Consider the following 19320-nt stretch of genomic DNA (forward strand, 5'->3'; position numbering starts at 1 on the left):
TCCTATTAGCAAGGATAGAATTCGAATGGAGGATTTTATTTTTTCCCCTGGTCAGCATCTTCAGAGTAGAACCGAGACTGGCATAGAATACTTCTGTTGGCTTTTGAAAGGCTGATTGCTCAGTCCCTGAACTCAGAATGTGTGTGTATGTGTTGGCACCAGGGGCTCCAGGGCAGTAAAGCAGGCTAGAGTAGGAAACACAAACATGCTGTGGTTCATAAACAGAGTCATATATGCCTCACCATCAAGAGGAGGAGGACGTTTCAGTTGGTTGGTGGCCCATAAAAGCACTGGAATTCCATACGTGCTATGCACTTGTTCAACTGCCTTAATTGCCACCACATCACTGCTTTTCATTGCCCCTAAATTAATCCTTCTGTTCCTCCACCATTCAAAGTACTTACTAGACCTTTAATACCATTAAAAAATTTTTATTATAATTGCAACTCAACTATCTTTCATTTTTCTTTATGATTTGTTCTCTGTTTTGAAGAACCTCTGGATAATTGAAGAGATGAATGGATGGCAGCTGCATTAATCTGCAGCTGGTTATTGATATTTACATTGGGTATCATGGACTCCATCCTCCAGTGCTCAGGATAAATGATGCCTGTCAAGAGAATTTGCTTCCTTGAGACTTGTATGGAGCCTGGCTTTGACAAGAGGTGTCAGAGAAGGTTTGAATAGCAGACCTCCAGATTTAGCTTCCTGAAACTTCTCAGCTTGTGCTTGAATTAAAATCAGAAAAATAAAGCACACCTCTAATGAGCATTGCCAAGACTAAAGGTGCGAACTGTCAACCTTTGGCTCTGATCTGGTCCACAAATTGGGTTTTGTTCATCCTGAACACACATAGCCTACCAAATGGCTAGCTTTTTGTTTCAGATGACTTAAATGCTATCACTTAAAAACTTAAACGTTGGGAGAATCACATGAAAATCTTGGTTTCCAGCTCTTAAAGAATTTGTAAGGAGAGTTCAACAGCAGGTTTCCAAGATGCCGCCCAAAGGAAAAAGTGGTTCTGGAAAAGCGGGGAAAGGGGGAGCAGCCTCTGGGAGTGACAGTGCTGACAGGAAGGCTCAAGGTCCCAAAGGTGGTGGCAATGCAGTAAAGGTCAGACACAGTCTATGTGAAAAACATGGCAAAATCATGGAAGCTATGGAAAGTTAAAGTCTGGGATGAGATTCAATGAAGTGGCTGCACAATAGAGTGAAGATAAAGCCAGGCAAGGGGGCGACTTGGGTTGGATGACCAGAGGGTCCATGGTGGGACCATTTCAAGAAGCAGCATTTGCCTTGCCTGTAAGTGGGATGGATAAGCCTGTGTTTACAGACCCACCAGTTAAGACAAAATTTGGATATCGTATTATTACGGTTGAAGGAAGAAAATAAAATCATATGAAAGACTGAAAAAAAAAAGAATTTGTAAGGCCTGTCAAATTCAGGAATTTTATTCTTACGTGCAAACACGTGCATGGGACTTACTAACTACTGGTGCTTTGAGATAGGGCAAGTTCACCACAGGCTCCAAGGCACTGAGCCCAGTGTCAGCTGCCACTCATCATATTTACAAGTTTGCTTTCTTAATAGCAGCCTTAGGAACCGTTAACATTGTGCCCATGCCATCTTGCTTCCTTCGCCCATTGTACTTACCTGCCTGATGCCTTAGGATGTTTGCATTTGTATTGCCAGCCTGCAACTCTACCTGAAGTACAGGAATGTTAGTCAGAGAGCCAGATTGTTCTCTCATCAAGGAACTCAGGCGATAGGTCCTGTTGGATTTATTTTGTGTGGTTTGTTTATGTAAAATTCTGGTGTCTGAATACTTGTGGTGCCAGGAATAATGACTATGGTAGATGCAAAAGAGGAACTTTGTTTTTTTCTGTTAGACGTAAGTGATTCCAGTAGCAGTAATGCATGAGCATTGGGGGAGAGTCTGAGCGGTCACAGGGCTGTGGAAAGCTTAAGTATAATGAACTGTGAATTCTTTGAAGAAGAAAACAAGCTCTTTATATCCTTCCCTGTGTTGGAAATTACAAAAGAAAACTCAGGCTTGAACCCTACCGCCTTTTGAGACTGCATCAAAGAAGGAAGTGTAAGGGCCATTATGTGTTGTCTTGGAGCTCGCTGGAGGACAGACTTCCCAGCTGAGTTCTCTGTGAGTTTGTGGGAAGAGAACCATGGATGGAAGATCTGGCTAAGAATTCATTCATTTTATTATGTGTGCCTCGAATTTGGGAGCTTTCTATGCCCATCTAGTCTCTTTGTGTGAAGAGGCACATCAAGGGGAAACCACACAAAATAGCCTCTGAGTGTTTAATAAATATTTCTAGATGGATTTGTAGCACACTGTTTGTTTGTTTTGAACAAGGAAATCTGGGGCACAAGTAATCGGTTCCTGGCTTTTTAATGATTGGCTCCCTGGGAAGATATTGCCATTTGAAATTACTTAACATTTTCCCCCCAATATAAATGCTTAAGGCAAGAACTAGATTTTTTTACCTAGCAAATAGCAATGTAAATGTCAAAGAATATATTCCAAAGTATTATACTTACAGCTCTTAAAATGGCATCTTAGAATGGTATTAATCACTGTCAGTTTTGTGTACAACATTTCATCAATTAAATAGCAAGAGGACCTGTCCTTTCATGGAAAGCAAATAACACATATGGATTTCCTCTTAGCAATTAGCTGAACATTCTGCATTTCCTTCTTGCTTGCAAAAAGGGTTTGGACTGAAACCATCAACATGTTTGTGTTCTTCATTGGTAAAGCAAAGCAGATGTGTAACAGCTTTCAGTAGAATCCAGATTCATTTATAAAGTACCTTTTGAAACATCTTGATGTGGAAGCATTTCTGTATCGTTAGATCTTTTAGAATTGGATAGAAAGTGACACTCCATGAAAGTTGCGAAGTGCTTTAAACTTTGTCACGTCTCAAGGGGAGGTTTTCAAAACTGTGTCACTATGTGTATGTAGAGGAGAGTTTAAAACTTTCAAGCTTAATGTGAAAAATTTGTTTCCAGCAGGGACTAGTTTCAAGTAGATCTATGCATTTATAAAACGATGAGGCAATTTTATGCAGCAAAGACCAATGATAGAAATGCAGTTTACATAAATGGCAATGGATTAGCACTTAAACCACTCTCCATGTATGTTTAAACAATCTTGCATGACCCTCAGAAATCTCCTTTTATAAACTTCATCATTTATCTGGGATTACAAGGGCAATGTTTTGACAACACTGTTGATGTACACGTAACTCATCATTTGTTTATCATTTATTTGAGGTGGTTAGTGCCTGAACTTCAAATGCCTGGAATGTGTATTACACTCGTTTACATTTTTGGTAGACTATATCCTTTTTAATGTACTTTTTAAGCCTGAGGACAGCTTGGTGACTTTAATGATCTTTCTAGTATCAGTCCCATCTAAGCCTGAAGAAAGCTGATGATTTATAACTTTTCAGCAAAGTTCAGTTTTAGTGATAATCCGTCAAAGTCCTTAGTATTCTTCTCAGACCCAAGTCTTTCAGACCTAGTCCAACAAGATGTATTGGTCTCTGAAAATTGGCCTGTAGGGCCATGAAGTCTTCTAGAAACTCAGGAATGCAGCACCAGGTATAGGTATTCCTGAATCTGTAGATGTAAGTGGAAAAATAGTAATACAGATACCAATAAAGCAAGAGAATATCTGCACTGGTAAAATACATACATGCACATATACCCTAGGCAAGCTATACTTATCATCCTCCAACATTGTCTATGCATCTAAAATAGCTTTTGCATTCATTTATATTTCCAATGATATAAATATGCTTGTTACCAACTATTTGTTATGATTTTCCCCCATTTAGGGCCATCTTAAATTTATTTTGTAGCTTGAAATCATAAAGAGATGTCCAGAGGAAGTCAATGAAAATAATTTCTATTTGCAGAACAATTTCAGTGTTTGTGTGGTAGGTGAATTATTGTACACTTTAAAAATGGGAAGTTTAACAAGGTGGAGAATTTGTATTTGTGTTCAACCGAATTCCTTTGAGAGCTGAGTGTTGCGAGAAAAGCATTCTGAGCAGAAGACAAACTCTGCTCCTTTGAGGGCTGCAGATGGCATGCAGATTCACCTGTCACACTGTCAGTAGCCCTGGGTGTGGAAGCCACACCAGATGGAAAGGGAGACAGAGGAGCAAGGCAGGAAGTCAGCATGGAGATAGTAAGAGGCAGCATCTATGAGAGAGAGAACTGGGATGAATGAGAAATGGCCAGAAATAATTTTTCAAAAGATTTCTGTGAAGCTTTGTGTAAATTCTCCATATTATCCATTAAAAGCAATTCACAATCACAAGACATACATAATACTTCAGGCCTTCTGTGGTCTGACTGCTGTTTAGTTGAATGCAATGCTGTGTAAAGACTGGTCCAAGTGAGAGTCAGCTATATTTGGAATAAGTGTGGGGAAGCACATGTGGGATTTTGGGTTCCAATTATTACCCTAGACCTGAACTAAAAGTGGTACCTTTGCTATTATCATCTATGTTTTGTAATTACATAAAATTAGTATTATGAAGTTTATATTGCATGGTTATTTAAACTGAAGAAACAATATTCTGCAATTTTATAAAATATAAACATAGAGGAGTGTTCCTTGTATTACATATATGTGTCCATAGGATATACCTACAGTAGGTAAGGATAGGTGTAGAAATTTAGCAGAGTAAGCTAAATTATATGGCTTTACGGGTAAGCCATATAATTCTAGAACTGAATCAAAATCAGGAAGAAATGATCAGTATCAATGTTCACACACACAATGTCCAGGCAGAACTTAGAGTCAACTGTTAGATGGTTGATTAGCCAAGAAGAAGAGCTGACTAAATGGACTCAATCTTTTTTCTCCTACAAAATCAAGCCTCTGGATGATATCACCTATCATAATAAGAAGGTCATGAGACATCAATAAGAACATGATAAGTCAGAAGGAGTTAAGGTCATGAGGATAGAGCAATGAGTTACTGGGGGACAACTGAAGATGAGACATGGGAGGGAGACAGAAAAAACGATTTCATTGCATTGTGTATAAGTCAGATCACCCCTTGTGCCACTGGTTCTTGACCAGACTATAAATGGTTAAGGTTTGCTTTTAAAGACAAGGCTCTCAGGTGAGATAGAGCTAAGGTAGTCCTTGTGATGGCAATAATTTCTTACTATGGGCGAGATAGTAGCTGCATCTGACTTGCTAGGGAACAGTTCTCTGGTTGGGTAGACTTCATCCTATCAGTTTGTATTCTGTAGCATAATATTGGTTTGTTTGAGATTAATGGCTGAGGGTCAACAGAGGAAGGCTTAAAAATTCCCTTGTGAACAAACGGCCTGAAAATTGATTTTTAACAGAGTCCATGGACACCCATTTACTGAGGAAATTGGAGTTGTTCTTGGAAAGGGAGAAGAGGTCAGTGACAGCCATGTTTAGGCTTGTTCAGTGGTTTTGCTTTATTTCACTGGATGAGAACACATCTCTGGGGACTTGGCTGCAACTGTGGGACTGGAATTAAGCAGGCTTTGAGCCCAAGGGTAGAGGCCAGCTCGCCTAGAAACTGGAGAAATTAGTAGGACATTTTATGTCAGGGACTGGAATAAAGGTTTCTAAAAGCAGTTAGAAATGCCACTGAAATGAAACAAAGATAAATAGCCTCAGAGCAGGGAAATGCCACCAACGAAGTGAGGGTCTACAGGGATTCAGGTCATTCATGGATTCTAACTCATCAGAAACTGCCATGGAGAATAGCTTATAGCTTTGAATTGGCAACTATGAATTGAGAGGTGCAGCTCCAACTGTGATCCATCCACTAGGGGGCAGTAGATCGAAGCATGGTCAATCAGAACTTACATTTATTTATAGGCAACGTTCTGGATTTTATTTCCAAACCAAGAAACCATCATGATTTTTTGGGAGAGGAAAAAGAGGTAAGTCTAACAAACCTCCAGGCACACAAACCACTAAAGCCTGAGATGATGGCATGATTTCGGCGGCTCCAGTGATTTGAGTATGCTTCAGTTTCACGGAATCCGACCCTTCAATAAATGAGGTCTCCAGGTTGCAAACCCTGAAGAGCCTGGTTATAATCAAGTTGGAGATTTTGCTTTATTATGTTTTCAAAAGTGGCTCGCCAATAATAAGCAAAGTTGCTTTGATTCTGTGCCCCCCGCCCCACGCCATTTCTCCGTGTTTTGCAGACCTCAGGACACTAGGCTGCTCAGGAATTTTGGGGGGACAAGAGATAAACCCACATTTGTTTTAGTTGTTTTAGCAAGGGATTTCTAGTGGTTGTCAGCCCCTTGAGGGAAAGAATTAAGTGAATGCCCCCTTTCACTGATTTCATCAGAGACAGAGACTTGTATCATGCCAGAAATATGATGAGTTTGGTCCTGGACATTCCCAGGGGAGCTTCAAGAGTCATAATGACAGAGAGAAATCATCCTCAGCTTAGCAAGGATAGGAAGAAAACTGAGTGTGATACCGTAGTGTGAGTAGGAGCAGTACATGGGAAGCATATACAGAGATGTGCTAGTCTTTGTGGAATATTACCGAGGTACTGTCACTATACGGAATAGCTAACACTTACTTTGCACCTGCCATGTACCAGCCATTGTACTCAATACCTAAGTAGAATGACTTATTTAATCCATACAATAATCTCAGAGTGAGATATTATCATTATTGCATTTTATAAGTGAGAAAACTGAAGCTCCAAGTGGTTGGAGTTCCATGGTAGGACTGGGTAACACAGCTTGGCACTGAGTTTTAATTTTATCTATGCTATTCAGCTTCACAAATGAAGCATATGATTTTATTCAGCAGGATTTTAGGGGCCAGAGTACCAGACATCATAATTATGAGAAAGGCAGTTGTAAATTTGGGGGTAAGAGAAATACATCATATCAAATCTTTAGAAAGTATTTTTTGTTAAATGCTGTGTATCCTCTGTCCTTGATACCGCATACTTTATTTTTAAGAAATTATAAGTAAAGATCTATATTGTTCTTCAAGATTTCTGGAGTTGAACTTTTATATCTTTTTTTAATTGTACTTTAGGTTCTGGGGTACATGTGCAGATCATGCAGGATTGTTGCATAGCAACATACATGGCAAGGTGGTTTGCTGCCTTCATCTCCCCCATTACCTATATCTGGTATTTCTCACTTCCTTATCTCTCTGCACCCTCCCCACCCCCTGCTGTCCCTCCTCTAGCCCCTTCCCCCACTGACCAGTGTGTGATGTTCTCCTCCCTGTGTCCGTGTGTTCTAATTGTTCAACACCCGCCTGTGAGTGATAACATGTGGTGTTTGATTTTCTGTTCTTGTGTCAGTTTGCTGAGAATGATGGTTTCCAGACTCATCCTTGTCCCTATGAAGGACACACACTCATCATTTTTTATGGCTGTGTAGTATTCCATGGTGCATATGTGCCACATCTTCTTTATCCAGTCTATCACTGATAGGCATTTGGGTTGGTTCCAGGTCTTTGCTATTGTAAACAGTGCCGCAATGAACATATGTGTGCATGTATCTTTATAATAAAACAATTTATAATTCTTCGGGTATATACCCAGTAATGGGATTGCTGGGTCAAGTGGAATTTCTATTTCTAGATCCTTGAGGAATAGCCACACTGTCTTCCACCATGGTTGAACTAATTTCACTCGCACCAACAATGTAAAAGTGTTCCTATTTCTCACATCCTCTTCAGCATCTGTTGTCTCCAGATTTTTTAATGATTGCCATTCTAACTGGTATGGAATGGTATGTCAATGTGGTTTTGATTTACATTTCTCTAATGACCAGTGATGATGAGCATTTTTTCATATGTTTGTTGGCCTCATAGATGTCTTCTTTTGTAAAGTGTTTGTTCATATCCTTCGCCCACTTTTGAATTGGTGTGTTTGTTTTTTTCTTGTACATAAGTTTTAATTCTTTGAAGATTCTGGATATTAGCCCTTTGTCAGATGGGTAGATTGCAGAAGTTTTTTTCCCATTCTATTGGTTGCAGATTCATTCTAATGATTGTTTTGCTGTGCAGAAGCTCTGGAGTTTAATTAGGTCCCATTTGTCTACTTTGGCTTTTGCTGCCATTGCTTTTGGTGTTTTAGTCATGAAGTCCTTGCCTACGCCTATGTCCTGAATGGTTTTGCCTAAGTTTTCTTCCAGTGTTTTTATAGTATTAGATCTTATGTTTAGATCTTTAATCCATCTGGAATTAATTTTAGTGTAAGGTGTCAGGAAAGGGTCCAGTTTCTGCTTTCTGCACATGGCTAGCTGGTTTTCCCAACACGATCTATCAAACAGGGAATCCTTTCCCCATTGCTTGTTTTTCTCAGGTTTGTCAAAGATCAGATGATTGTAGATGTGTGGCGTTAATTCTGAGGCCTCTGTTCTGTTCCATTGGTTTATGTCTCTGTTTTGGTACCAGGACCATGCTGTTTGATTACTGTGGCCTTATAGTATAGTGTGAAGTCAGGCAGCATGATGCCTCCAGCTTTGTTCTTTTTGCTTAGGATTATTTTGGCTATGTGGGCTCTCTTTTGGTTCCATATGAAGTTTGAAGTGGTTTTTTCCAGTTATGTGAAGAAGGTCATTGGCAGCTTGATGGGGATAGCATTGAATCTATAAATTACTTTGGGCAGTATGGCCATTTTCACAAAGTTGATTCTTCCCAACCATGAACATGGAATGTTTTTCCATCTGTTTGTGTCCTCTCTTATTTCACTGAACAGTGATTTGTAGTTCTCCTTGATGAAGTCCTTTACATCCTTTGTTAGTAGTATTCCTAGGTATTTTATTCTCTTTGTAGCAATTGTGAATGGGAGTTCAATTTTGATTTGGCTCTCCATTTGTGTTATTGGTGTATAGAAATGTTTGTGATTTCTGCACATTGATTTTATATCCTGAGATTGCTGAAGTTGTTTATCAGTTTCAGGAGATTTGGGGCTGAGATGATGGGGACTTCTAAATATACAATCATGTCATCTGCAAATAGGGACAATTTGGCTTCCTCTTTTCCTAACTGAATACACTTTATTTCTTTTTCTTGCCTGATTGCTCTGGCTGGAATTTCCAGTACTATATTGAATAGGAGTGGTGAGAGAGAACATCCTTATCCTGTGCCAGATTTCAAAGGGAATGCTTCCAGTTTTTGTCCATTCATTTTGATATTGGCTGAGTGTTTGTCATAAATAGCTTTTATTATTTTGTGATACATACTATCAATACCTAGTTTATTGAGGGTTCTTAGCATAAAGGCCATTGAATTTTGTTGAAGGCCTTTTCTGCATCTGTTGAGATAATCATGTGGTTTTTTTGTCTTTGGTTCTGTTTATGTGATGGATTACATTTATAGACTTGCGTATGTGAAATCAGCCTTGCATCCCCAGGATTAATCCTACTTGATCATGATGAATAAGCTTTTTGATTTGCTGTTGCATTCTGTTTGCCAGTATTTTATTGAAGATTTTTGTGTTAATGTTCATCGTGGATATTGACCTGAAGTTTTCTTTTGTAGTTGCATCTCTGCCAGGTATCAGGATGATGTTGGTCTCATAAAATGAGTTGTGGAAGATTCCTTCTTTTTGTACTGTTTGGAATAGTTTCAGAAGGAATGGTTCCAGCTTCTCTTTGTATGTCTGGTAGAATTCGGCTGTAAACCCGTCTGGACCTGGGCTATTTTTAGTTGGTAGGCTATTAATTGCTGCCTCAACTTCAGCCCTTTTTATTGGTCTATTCAGGGATTCAACTTCTTCCTGCTTTAGTCTTGGGAGAGTGCAAATGTCCAGGAATTTATCCATTTCTTCCAGATTTACTGGTTTGTGTGCATACAGTTGTTTGTAGTAATCTCTGATAGTAGTTTGTATTTCTGTGGAAATAGTGGTGTTGTCCCCTTTATCCTTTTTTATTGCACCTATTTGATTCTTCTCTCTTTTCTTTTTAATTAGTCTGGCTATCAGTCTATCTATTTTGTTGATCTTTTCAAAAAAACAGCTCCTGATTTTGTTGATTTTTTGAAGGTTTTTTTTTGTGTCTATATCTCCTTCAGTTCTGCTCTGATCTTAGTTATTTCTTGTCTTCTGGTAGCTTTTGAGTATTTTTGGTCTTGCTTCTCTAACTAACTCTCTCAATTTTGATGATAGGGTGTTGATTAGACCTTTCTGTGCTTCTCATGTGGGCATTTATTGCTATGGATTTCTTTCTAGACACTGCTTTAAATGTGTCCCAGAGATTCTGGTATGTTGTGTCTTTGTTCTTGTTGGTTTTGAAGAACATCTTTATTTCTGCCTTCATTTTATTGTTTATCCAGTCTACATTCAGGAGCCAGTTGTTCATTTTCTATGACGTTGTGTGGTTTTGAGTTAGTTTCTTAATCCTGAGATCTAATTTGATCACACTGTGGTCTGAGAGACTGTTTGCTATGAATTCCATTCTTTTGCATTTGCTGAGGAGTGAGTTACTTCCAATTATGTGGTAAATTTTAGAGTAAGTATGATGTGGTGCTGAGAAGAATGTATATTCTATGGATTTGCAGGTAAGTGTTCTGTAAATGTCTATTAAGTTCGCTTGGTCTAGATCTGCATTCAGGTCCTGGATTTCCTTGTTGATTTTCTGTCTCATATAGACAGTGGAGTGTTAAAGTCTCCCACTATTATTGTGTGGGAGTCTAAGTCTCTTTGTAGGTTGTTAAGGACTTGCTTTATGTATCTGGGTGCTCCTGTATAGGGTGCACATATATTTAGAATAGTTAGCTCTTCTTGTTGTATTGATCTTTTACTATTATGTAATGTCCTCCTTTGTCTCTTTTGATTTTTGTTGGTTTAAAGTCCATTTTATCAGAGACTAGGATTGCCACCCCTGCTTTTTTTGCTCTCCATTTGCTTGGTAAATATTCCTCCATCCCTTTATTTTGAATCTATCTGTGTCTTTGCACATGAGATGGGTCTCCTGAATACAGCACACCGATGGTTCTTGGCTTTTTATCCAATTTGCCAGTCTACGTCTTTTGACTGGGGTATTTAGTCTGTTTACATTTAATGTTAATATTGTTATGTGTGAATTTGATCCTGCCATTTTATTACTGGTTGGTTGTTTTGCCCTATGGTTGACATAATTTCTTCATTGCATCATTGGTCTTTACCATTTGGTTCTTTTTTGCAGTGGCTGGCATTGGTTTTTCCTTTCTGTGTTTAGCACATCCTTCAGGAGCTCTTGCAGGGCACATCTGTCAGTGACAAAAATCTCTCAGCAATTGCTTGTTCATAAAGGATTTCATTTCTTCATCACTTAAGAAGTTTAGTTTGGCTGGATATGAAATTCTGAGTTGAAAGTTCTTTTCTTTAAGGATGTTGAATATTGGCCCCCACTCTCTTCTGACTTGTAGGGTTCCTGCCAAGAGATCTGCTGTGAATCTGATGTGCTTCCCTTTGTGGGTGACAGAACCTTTCTCCCTGGCTGCCCTTATTATTTTTTCCTTCGTTTCAACCCTGGTGAACCTGATGATTATGTGCCTTGGGGTTGCTCTTCTAGAGGAGTATCATTGTGATGTTCTCTGTATTTCTTGTATTTGAATGTTGGCCTGCCTTGCTAGGTTAGGGAAGTTCTCTTGGATAATATCCTGAAGAGTGTTTTCCAGCTTGAATTCATGCTCCCTGTCATCTTCTAATACACCAATGAGGTGTAGATGAGGTCTTTTCACATAATCCCATATTTCTTGAAGGTTTTGTTCATTTATTCTCACTCTTCGTTCTCTTTTCTCGCCTTTTCATTTTATTTCATTGATTTGATCTTCAATCTCTGATATCCTTTCTTCTGCTTGTTCTATTCTGCTATTGAAACTTGTGTATGCTTCATGAAGTTCTTGGGCTGTGTTTTTCAGCTCCATTGAGTCATTTATGTTCTTCTTCAACCAGGTTATTCTAGTTAGCATATTGTCTAACCTTTTTTCAAGGCTTTTAATTTCTTTGCACTGGGATAGAACATGTTCCTTTAACTCAGGGAAGTTTGTTATTACCCACTTTCTGAAGCCTGCTTCTGTCAGTTCATCAAATTCATTCTCCATCCTGCTTTGTTCCCTTGTTGATGAGGAGTTGTGATCTCGTGGTGGGGGAGAGACATTCTAGTTTTGGATGGTTTCATTCTTCTTGAGCTGGTTTCTTCCCATCTCTTGGATTTACGTAGTTTTGATCTCAGGTAGCTGCTTGAGGAGGAAGCCTTTCCTTTCTCTGCCTGCGGAGGCGCTGCTGGGCTGCTGCAGATTCAGGGGAGCTGCTATCTTTTATTTACTCAGGAAAATTAGACTGGCTTCTGCAATGGCGGCGCCCTTCCACCTGCCTGGCTCCAGTTCCTGGTCACTCTCTAACTGATATTCTGGGTATGGAACTCTGGAGTGAGAGTTCTTTCGCCTGTTAGGCTTCGTGCGGGGGGTCGGGGAGGACCCATCCTGCCATTTGGGCTGTTTCCCTGTGTTCTGTTCCTCTTCTTACTTGGAGGCGGGTAGCTCCGTCCAGCCGACTTTTCGGCTTTCTCAGTGTCAGCCGGTGCTTCAGCCTAGACCTGTGCTGACAGCCCCTGCTCCCGCGAAGTTGCTCTTCTCCCCTGTTCAGGCAGCTCACTGAGGCTTTTCAGCCCAGCGGAGGTCTCCTGTTCTGTGGGTTGTAGAGGGCTTGGGTGGAGCACTGTATCTGAACCAAAGTCCCAGAGTGGGAGATCCCCTAGTCTTCCCGCTGTTGCAGGCACCTCCTAGGTGGGGCAGTGCCCTGCCTTGCCTCAACTTGCCCTATTTGGTTTATACCCACTGTCCCACCAGACCCACAAAATGAACTGGTACCTCGTTTGGAATTGTGGAGACCACTCGGCTTTTGTGTCTCTCTTGCTGGGAGCTGCTCTCTGGAGCTGCCTCTTTTTCGGCCATCTTGGGATCCCCCAAACTTTCATATCTTTGAATTCAACACTGTGTCAAAAATGGTTCATGAGGGTGAACAGTTATATTTGGTTACAATAGGTGGTATAATTTTGAATAAATGTTATTATTAGCTATACATTTGTTGTTTTTTCTTGACTTTTACATAAGCTCTTTCCTCAAAGTTACTAACACTCTTTAAATGTTGAAAATTAAGAATAATGAAGACTGTGGTACAGTGAGATGTCTTGACTATGGTGTCGTGGTTAAAGCATAGGCTGTGGTGTTAAGCTGTTTTGGTGAGTTCCTCATCTTAAGAGTTGTGCGAATTCAGGGAATTAACAAGAATCCTGAGCCTCAGAATGTCTTCTATAAAAAAAGGGAAAATCTTTATTTACTAGGGTTTTTCAGAGTCTTAAATGAGATGACTTTAAAATGCTTGACAAAATGCCTGGCACATAATAAGAATATAATGTGACATATTGTTATTGTTATTATTATTGGCACTTCTATTTTCTGGTTGCTAATATTAGATTTACTCTGAATCCAGAATACATCAAATTAGACTGGATACCAAGTAATATGACCACAGTAGCATATTATTAATAGCTATTAACTGTATTGGACTTATAGATAACTCTCCTTTTTTGAAATAAGTTTTTCTCCTGGATTCCAATTTTCCTCCTACAATACTGGCCACTTCTGTTTGTCTTTATTTCTCATGTCTATTCATCGTTTCATTCTCTTACTACTGAAGCATCCCAAGGCATAGTTCTTGGAACTCTCGTCTTCTTTATCTGTACTCACTCTCGGGATATCAATATCCAATATTAAATGTCCACCAGTATTAGTGGACATTTACATTGACCACTCCCAAATATATATCTGCAAACCAGAACTCAATTGTAGATTCATATATTCAATTGCCTATTAACACTTCCACTTAGATGCCTAAAAGACATATGAAACAGATTATGCTAAAAACTGAACCGTTATATTTTTCTTTTAAAACTTTCTCTACCCACAGCCTTCCCTATCTTCAATTACCCAAAAAGCAAAAAGAAAAACCAAAACAAGTTACAAAAAAAAACGCTAGAAAACCTGAAATCATTCTTGGCTCTTCTTTTTCTTTGTTTGCCACATCCTTTCCACTGGAAAATCATGTTTGTTTTATCTCCAGTGTATTCCCAGAATCTTATCATTTCTACCTGCTTCCTCTGATACCATCCTGGTCCAACCTACCATCATCCCTCATATTCATTCTTGCAGCTGCTTCCTTACTGGTGTTACTACTCCCACTTTTGCCCCCTTTGGTCTATTCTCAACACAGTACTCAGGTGATCCACTTAAAACATAACTTAGATCCTGTCACACCTCTGTTCACATCCAGTGGCCCCCATCTCACTCATACCAAAGCCAATTAAAAAAAAATTGCCTACAAAATGTTGGCCACTTTCCCTCATACCTTTTTTTTTTTTTTTTTTTTTTTTTTTTTTTTTTTTGAGATGTATTCTTGCTTTGTTGCTTAGGCTGGAATGCAGTGGTGCGATCTCAGCTAGCTGCAACCTCTGCCTCCTGGGTTCAAGCAATTCTCCTGCCTCAGTCTCCCATGTAACTGGGATTACAAGCTCATGTCATCATACCCGGTATATTTTTGTATTTTTAGGAGAGACAGGGTTTTGCCATGTTGGTCTCAAACTTCTGACTTCAGGAGTTTCATCAGGCTGGTCTCAAACTCCTGACTTCAGGTGATCCACCAGCCTTGGCCTTCCAAAGTGCTAGGATGACAGGCATGAGCCACCATGCCTGGCCCCAGACTTTTTTGATTTCTCTTGTTGCTCACTCTCCCCATTTCACTGCCTTCTTGGCTTTTCCTTGAGTATATCAGGCACACTCCTTTCACAGGACATTTGCACTGGCTTTTCTCTCTTCCTTGATGACTTTGCTTTTAAATATTCGTAACATTCACCATTTCACTTTAAAGTATTTGAGTATCCTTTTTATAATCGTAATCCTTTATACTCTCTTCCTACATTGAGTTGAGCTGGACTAATTTGAAGGAATTATGTTTCTGCAGAGTAATTATTATTTATTAATGCATGCTATATTTGATTTATTCTGTCTATTGTCTGCTTCCACAACTTAAGTATTTAAGATCCATTAGGACAGCAGTTTTGCTGTTATGGCCACTGCTATCTTTCTTGTGCTAGAATAGTACCTGGTTTGGTAAATGGTAAAAACTGCCCCTGACTAATGTGATGGACATACAGTAAGCGCTTGATGAATAAATGAATGATTGATTCTTTATGAGTTCAACTTAGTGTTTTTGGTACTTTCCTGTATCATTTACTGCAGTCTTAGGGAGCTTTAGTTAATAGGCATGACTGCAAGCTGTGAATGAATGTCAGTGCATTTACCAGGCTACTTTCAAATATTTGGAATGTATAAGCGTATACATTACCTACATGGATCTTGGCCTCTGCCATCCTAAATGTTCAGGGTAACATTTCCTTCTGAGATGTGTAGTTAGGGAAATAAATTTGGTTCTCATCCCCCACCTTCAACCAAAAAATAATAGCAAATGCCTCAACAAAGATAAGAAGTAGAAATGCATTTGTTTTTTCTTCTCTTTGGTAATTGTAATTATTTTCTTTTCCTTTTCACTTGTGACACCCCTAGCATTGCAGACCACAGAACTCAGCACTGAAATATTTCTGCTAGTTGGAATTCAGGCAATAGAGGCCGTCACCACCTTCTCTTTTCTTGCTAACAAGTGGAGGAGCTATTATATTACATGCATGGACTGTCCAATGAACAAAAGGCCAGGTGTCACTGAGTGACAGCCTTCCGGTTTGCAAAAACTGTAACATTGCTTATTAAATTGAGTGATTGTGTGGCCGTTTGTCACTCAACCTTCAGAATACTTTTTCTCTCAACTTCTATTGTTTTGGCTGCATTGTAAAGTTGATGCTGTAAGGAGAGGGTAGGGTGAGGTAGAGCGCACTGACAGTTGAAACATCTGCAAGTTGGGGCACATTCCTGATGTGCTGTGTGTATCTTTGGCTAATAGTGATATAATTCCTCTTTCTTTTCTTTTTTATAAATAAGTGACAGGTAGTTGGAATTTGTGCTTTTGTTCTTCTATAAAAGGAAAAGTAGTCTCATGAAGTCTGTCTGAGCAGGATTCATCTAGTCTTAAAATTCTTTAATAATATTCCTTATATTAACTAGTTGAATGGAAATAATAAAACTAGGACTGTGCTAACCTGATTGCCTCTGTTATCTTACAGAGTGCAGATAACATGGATGCATGGCTCATGTGGCAGCAGTTGGTCTCATTTAATGTTACTGAGTGTCAAGACTGCCACAATGATAAGCTTGGAAATGAGGTGGCCTGGTTAATTGGCCACAGGTAATAGTCAATGAACTGCTTTTTTCCTTAGCGGCATTTTGCATGGCTGTTTTTTCTCAAGTTTCCTATGATGTTAAGTGAAAATATCTATATTGCCACTGACCGAGACAGTAGTATAGCTGCTTTTGTTAGTTTAACAATCTCTTAAAATTAGAAAGACTTATCATTTGATATGGTTTGGATATTTCATTGCCTTCAAATGTTCACTCGCATCATTCCCTCATGTTGCAGTATGATCCCCAATGTTGAAGGTGGGGCCTGGTGACAGGTGTTTGGGTTATGGGTAACAGATCCCTCATGAATGGCTGGGTACTGTCCTTGTAGTAATGAGTGAGTTCTTACTCTATGAGATCACATGAGATCTGGTTGCTTAAAAAAGCCCTGCCCCCTTATTCCCTGTCTTGCCATGTGACACATACTGGTTACCCTTCACCATCTACCATGATTGTAAGCCTCCTGAGGTTCTTAGAAGTAGATGTCAGTGCCATGCTTTCTGTATAGCCTGCAGAACCATAAGTCAAATAAATCTCTTTTCTTTATAAATTACCTAGCCTCAGGTATTCCTTTATAGCAATACAAATGGACTAACATGTCATTCTTCAGGGTCCAATTTAAAAATAGATAGAAAAGTTATCTCTCTTCACTGCATAACTGTGTAAGACCCCAGGCAATTTATCCTTCTCCCAAACACCAGTGGCATCATAATATGAAGGCCTTGACATTGAGGCTGGGCCTTGGCCTTACTTCTTTTAAAACTTTGTCATTGAGAAAGGGTCTGAGTCCTGATTTAGAAAGATGGATGTGGCAGAGAGAGACTGCTTTGCACTTACTAATATTCATTTTCTGCTCTTCCTGAGAACATGACTAATGTTCCAGTCTTTCTTTTGGTTATATGAGGCTATCTGATTGGGTTTTGGACAGTGAAAGTGGGTGGAAGTCATGTACGTGTGTCACCTCACTGCAAAGGGATTAAGAAGAGGGCATGTCCTCCCTACCTGATGGCTGAATGGAGGCATTTGGAGTACCTAGAGGTAGGTGGATCCTCAAGGTAGAAAGATCTTGAATTACTGAATGGAGAGTGCATGACTAGAAACACCTGCATTGAAGTGTAACATGAGTGTGTGTGGCTATGCTAAGCCATTGTGATTTTAGGATTAACCTGCAGACAACAACTTGTCTTATATCCCTAATTAGTCTCTCAGGCATAGGCAAGAGGAAAAGGAAAAGGAAAATTCTAGAGTGCATAGGGCCAGTTGAGCTGCTCTTGCCCAGATAAACTAATGACAGCTGAGTCCAGAATGGACACAATAAAGAACATCAAAATTTTTGAAAAAATACTTATTAATTTAGCCTACATGTAAATTAACATATACAGCATGAATTAAAAGAAAGATACAAAAATAATCTCAGTTTTTAAGCTGAGAAATTGGAATAGTAGTTACCTGAGACAAAAAGCGATAATTGGAGAAAAGACCTGAAGTGGGTGACAAAGAGGCAGGGAATGTTGTTTGGCATCTGAGCAATGTAGGAATCTGGAAATGCAAGATGGGAGATTAGGTGAAAGGTCAGGGTATAGCTTCAGGTTTATGAGTCATTAACATCTGCAAAGAAACCAATAATAGTAACAGATGAAAAGTATGATGAAACAGTGTCTGAGGATTCTAATGTTAAGAGAAAAATAGGAATTAGTGAAGAAGGTAGAAAAATAACCATTAGACAAAAAGGAATAAGAATATGGAGGCAGTCTAGAGAACACAATTCATTAAGTAATTTGTTTAACACTGACAAATAATTCAGATTATCCCAAATGGTAAGGAATGAGAAAAAGCTATTTGCTTAGACAATTTTAGGCTCCTTCCTGGGGGCATCTCTCTGTAGTAGATTTTTATAGGTAGATATTGCTATAATATAATTTGAAAGGGGTTGTCATTGGACTGCTATAGTGTAAGCCCAGGACAAAGGAAGCTTGGAAAAGTATAAGACACATTTTGTATTTACCATAAGTTTCAACTCTGTCATATTTGTTGAAGCATCTTTTATGTACCAGGCATTATCTACAGTGAATAGAATGGGAGACGGTCAGACCATGTATTAGTCTGTCCTCATAGTGCTCAGAAAGACATACCTGAGACTAGGTAATTTATAAAGGAAAGAGGTTCAATTGACTCACAGTGTAGCATGACTGAGGAGACCTCAGGAAACTTACAATCATGGCAGAAGGGGAAACAAACACAACCTTCTTCACATGACAGCAGCAAGAAGTGCTGAGCAAAAGGGAAAAAGCCCCTTATAAAACCATTAGATCTCATGAGAACTCACTCATTATCATGAGAATAGCATGGGGGAAACTGCCCCATGATTTAATTACTTCCCAGCAGGTCCTCCCAGGGATTAACAATTCAAGATGAGATTTGAGTAGGGACACACAGCCAAACCATATTATTCTACCCCTGCCCCTCCCAAATTTCATGTCCTCACATTTCAAAACACAATAATGCCTTTTCAACAGTCCCCAAAGTCTCAACTCATTCCAGCATTAACCCAAAAGTCCAAGTCCAAGGAACAAGGTAAGTTCCTTCTGCCAATGAGCCTGCAAAAGCAAAAGCAAGTTAGTTACTTCCTAGATGTAATGGGGGTACAGGCATTGGGCAAATACACCTGCTTCAAATGGGAGAAACTGGCCAAAACACAGTGGCCACAGGCCCCATGAAAGTCTGAAATCCAATAAGGTAGTCATTAAACCTTAAAGTTTTAAAATGAATCTCCTTTGACTCCATGTCTTACATCCAGGGCCCACTGATGCAAGAGGTGGACTCCCACAGCCTTGGGCAGCTCCACTCCTGTGGCTTTGCAGATTATAGCCCCACTCTCGACTGCTTCTGGGTTAGCATTGAATGCCTGCTGCTTTTCCAGGCACACAGTGCAACCCATTGGTGGATCTTCCATTCTGGAGTCTAAAAGATAGTGGC

At 39.4% G+C, this 19320-nt stretch overlaps 1 pseudogene; it reads left to right on the forward strand.

The window, feature by feature from the left end:
• Positions 1-958: 958 nt before the first annotated feature.
• Positions 959-1402, forward strand: LOC101031510 (peptidyl-prolyl cis-trans isomerase NIMA-interacting 4 pseudogene; annotated as a pseudogene).
• Positions 1403-19320: the final 17918 nt, after the last annotated feature.

This window comes from Saimiri boliviensis, chromosome 1 (genome assembly GCF_048565385.1).
Source record: "Saimiri boliviensis isolate mSaiBol1 chromosome 1, mSaiBol1.pri, whole genome shotgun sequence".
In the NCBI taxonomy this organism is placed as follows: domain Eukaryota; kingdom Metazoa; phylum Chordata; class Mammalia; order Primates; family Cebidae; genus Saimiri; species Saimiri boliviensis.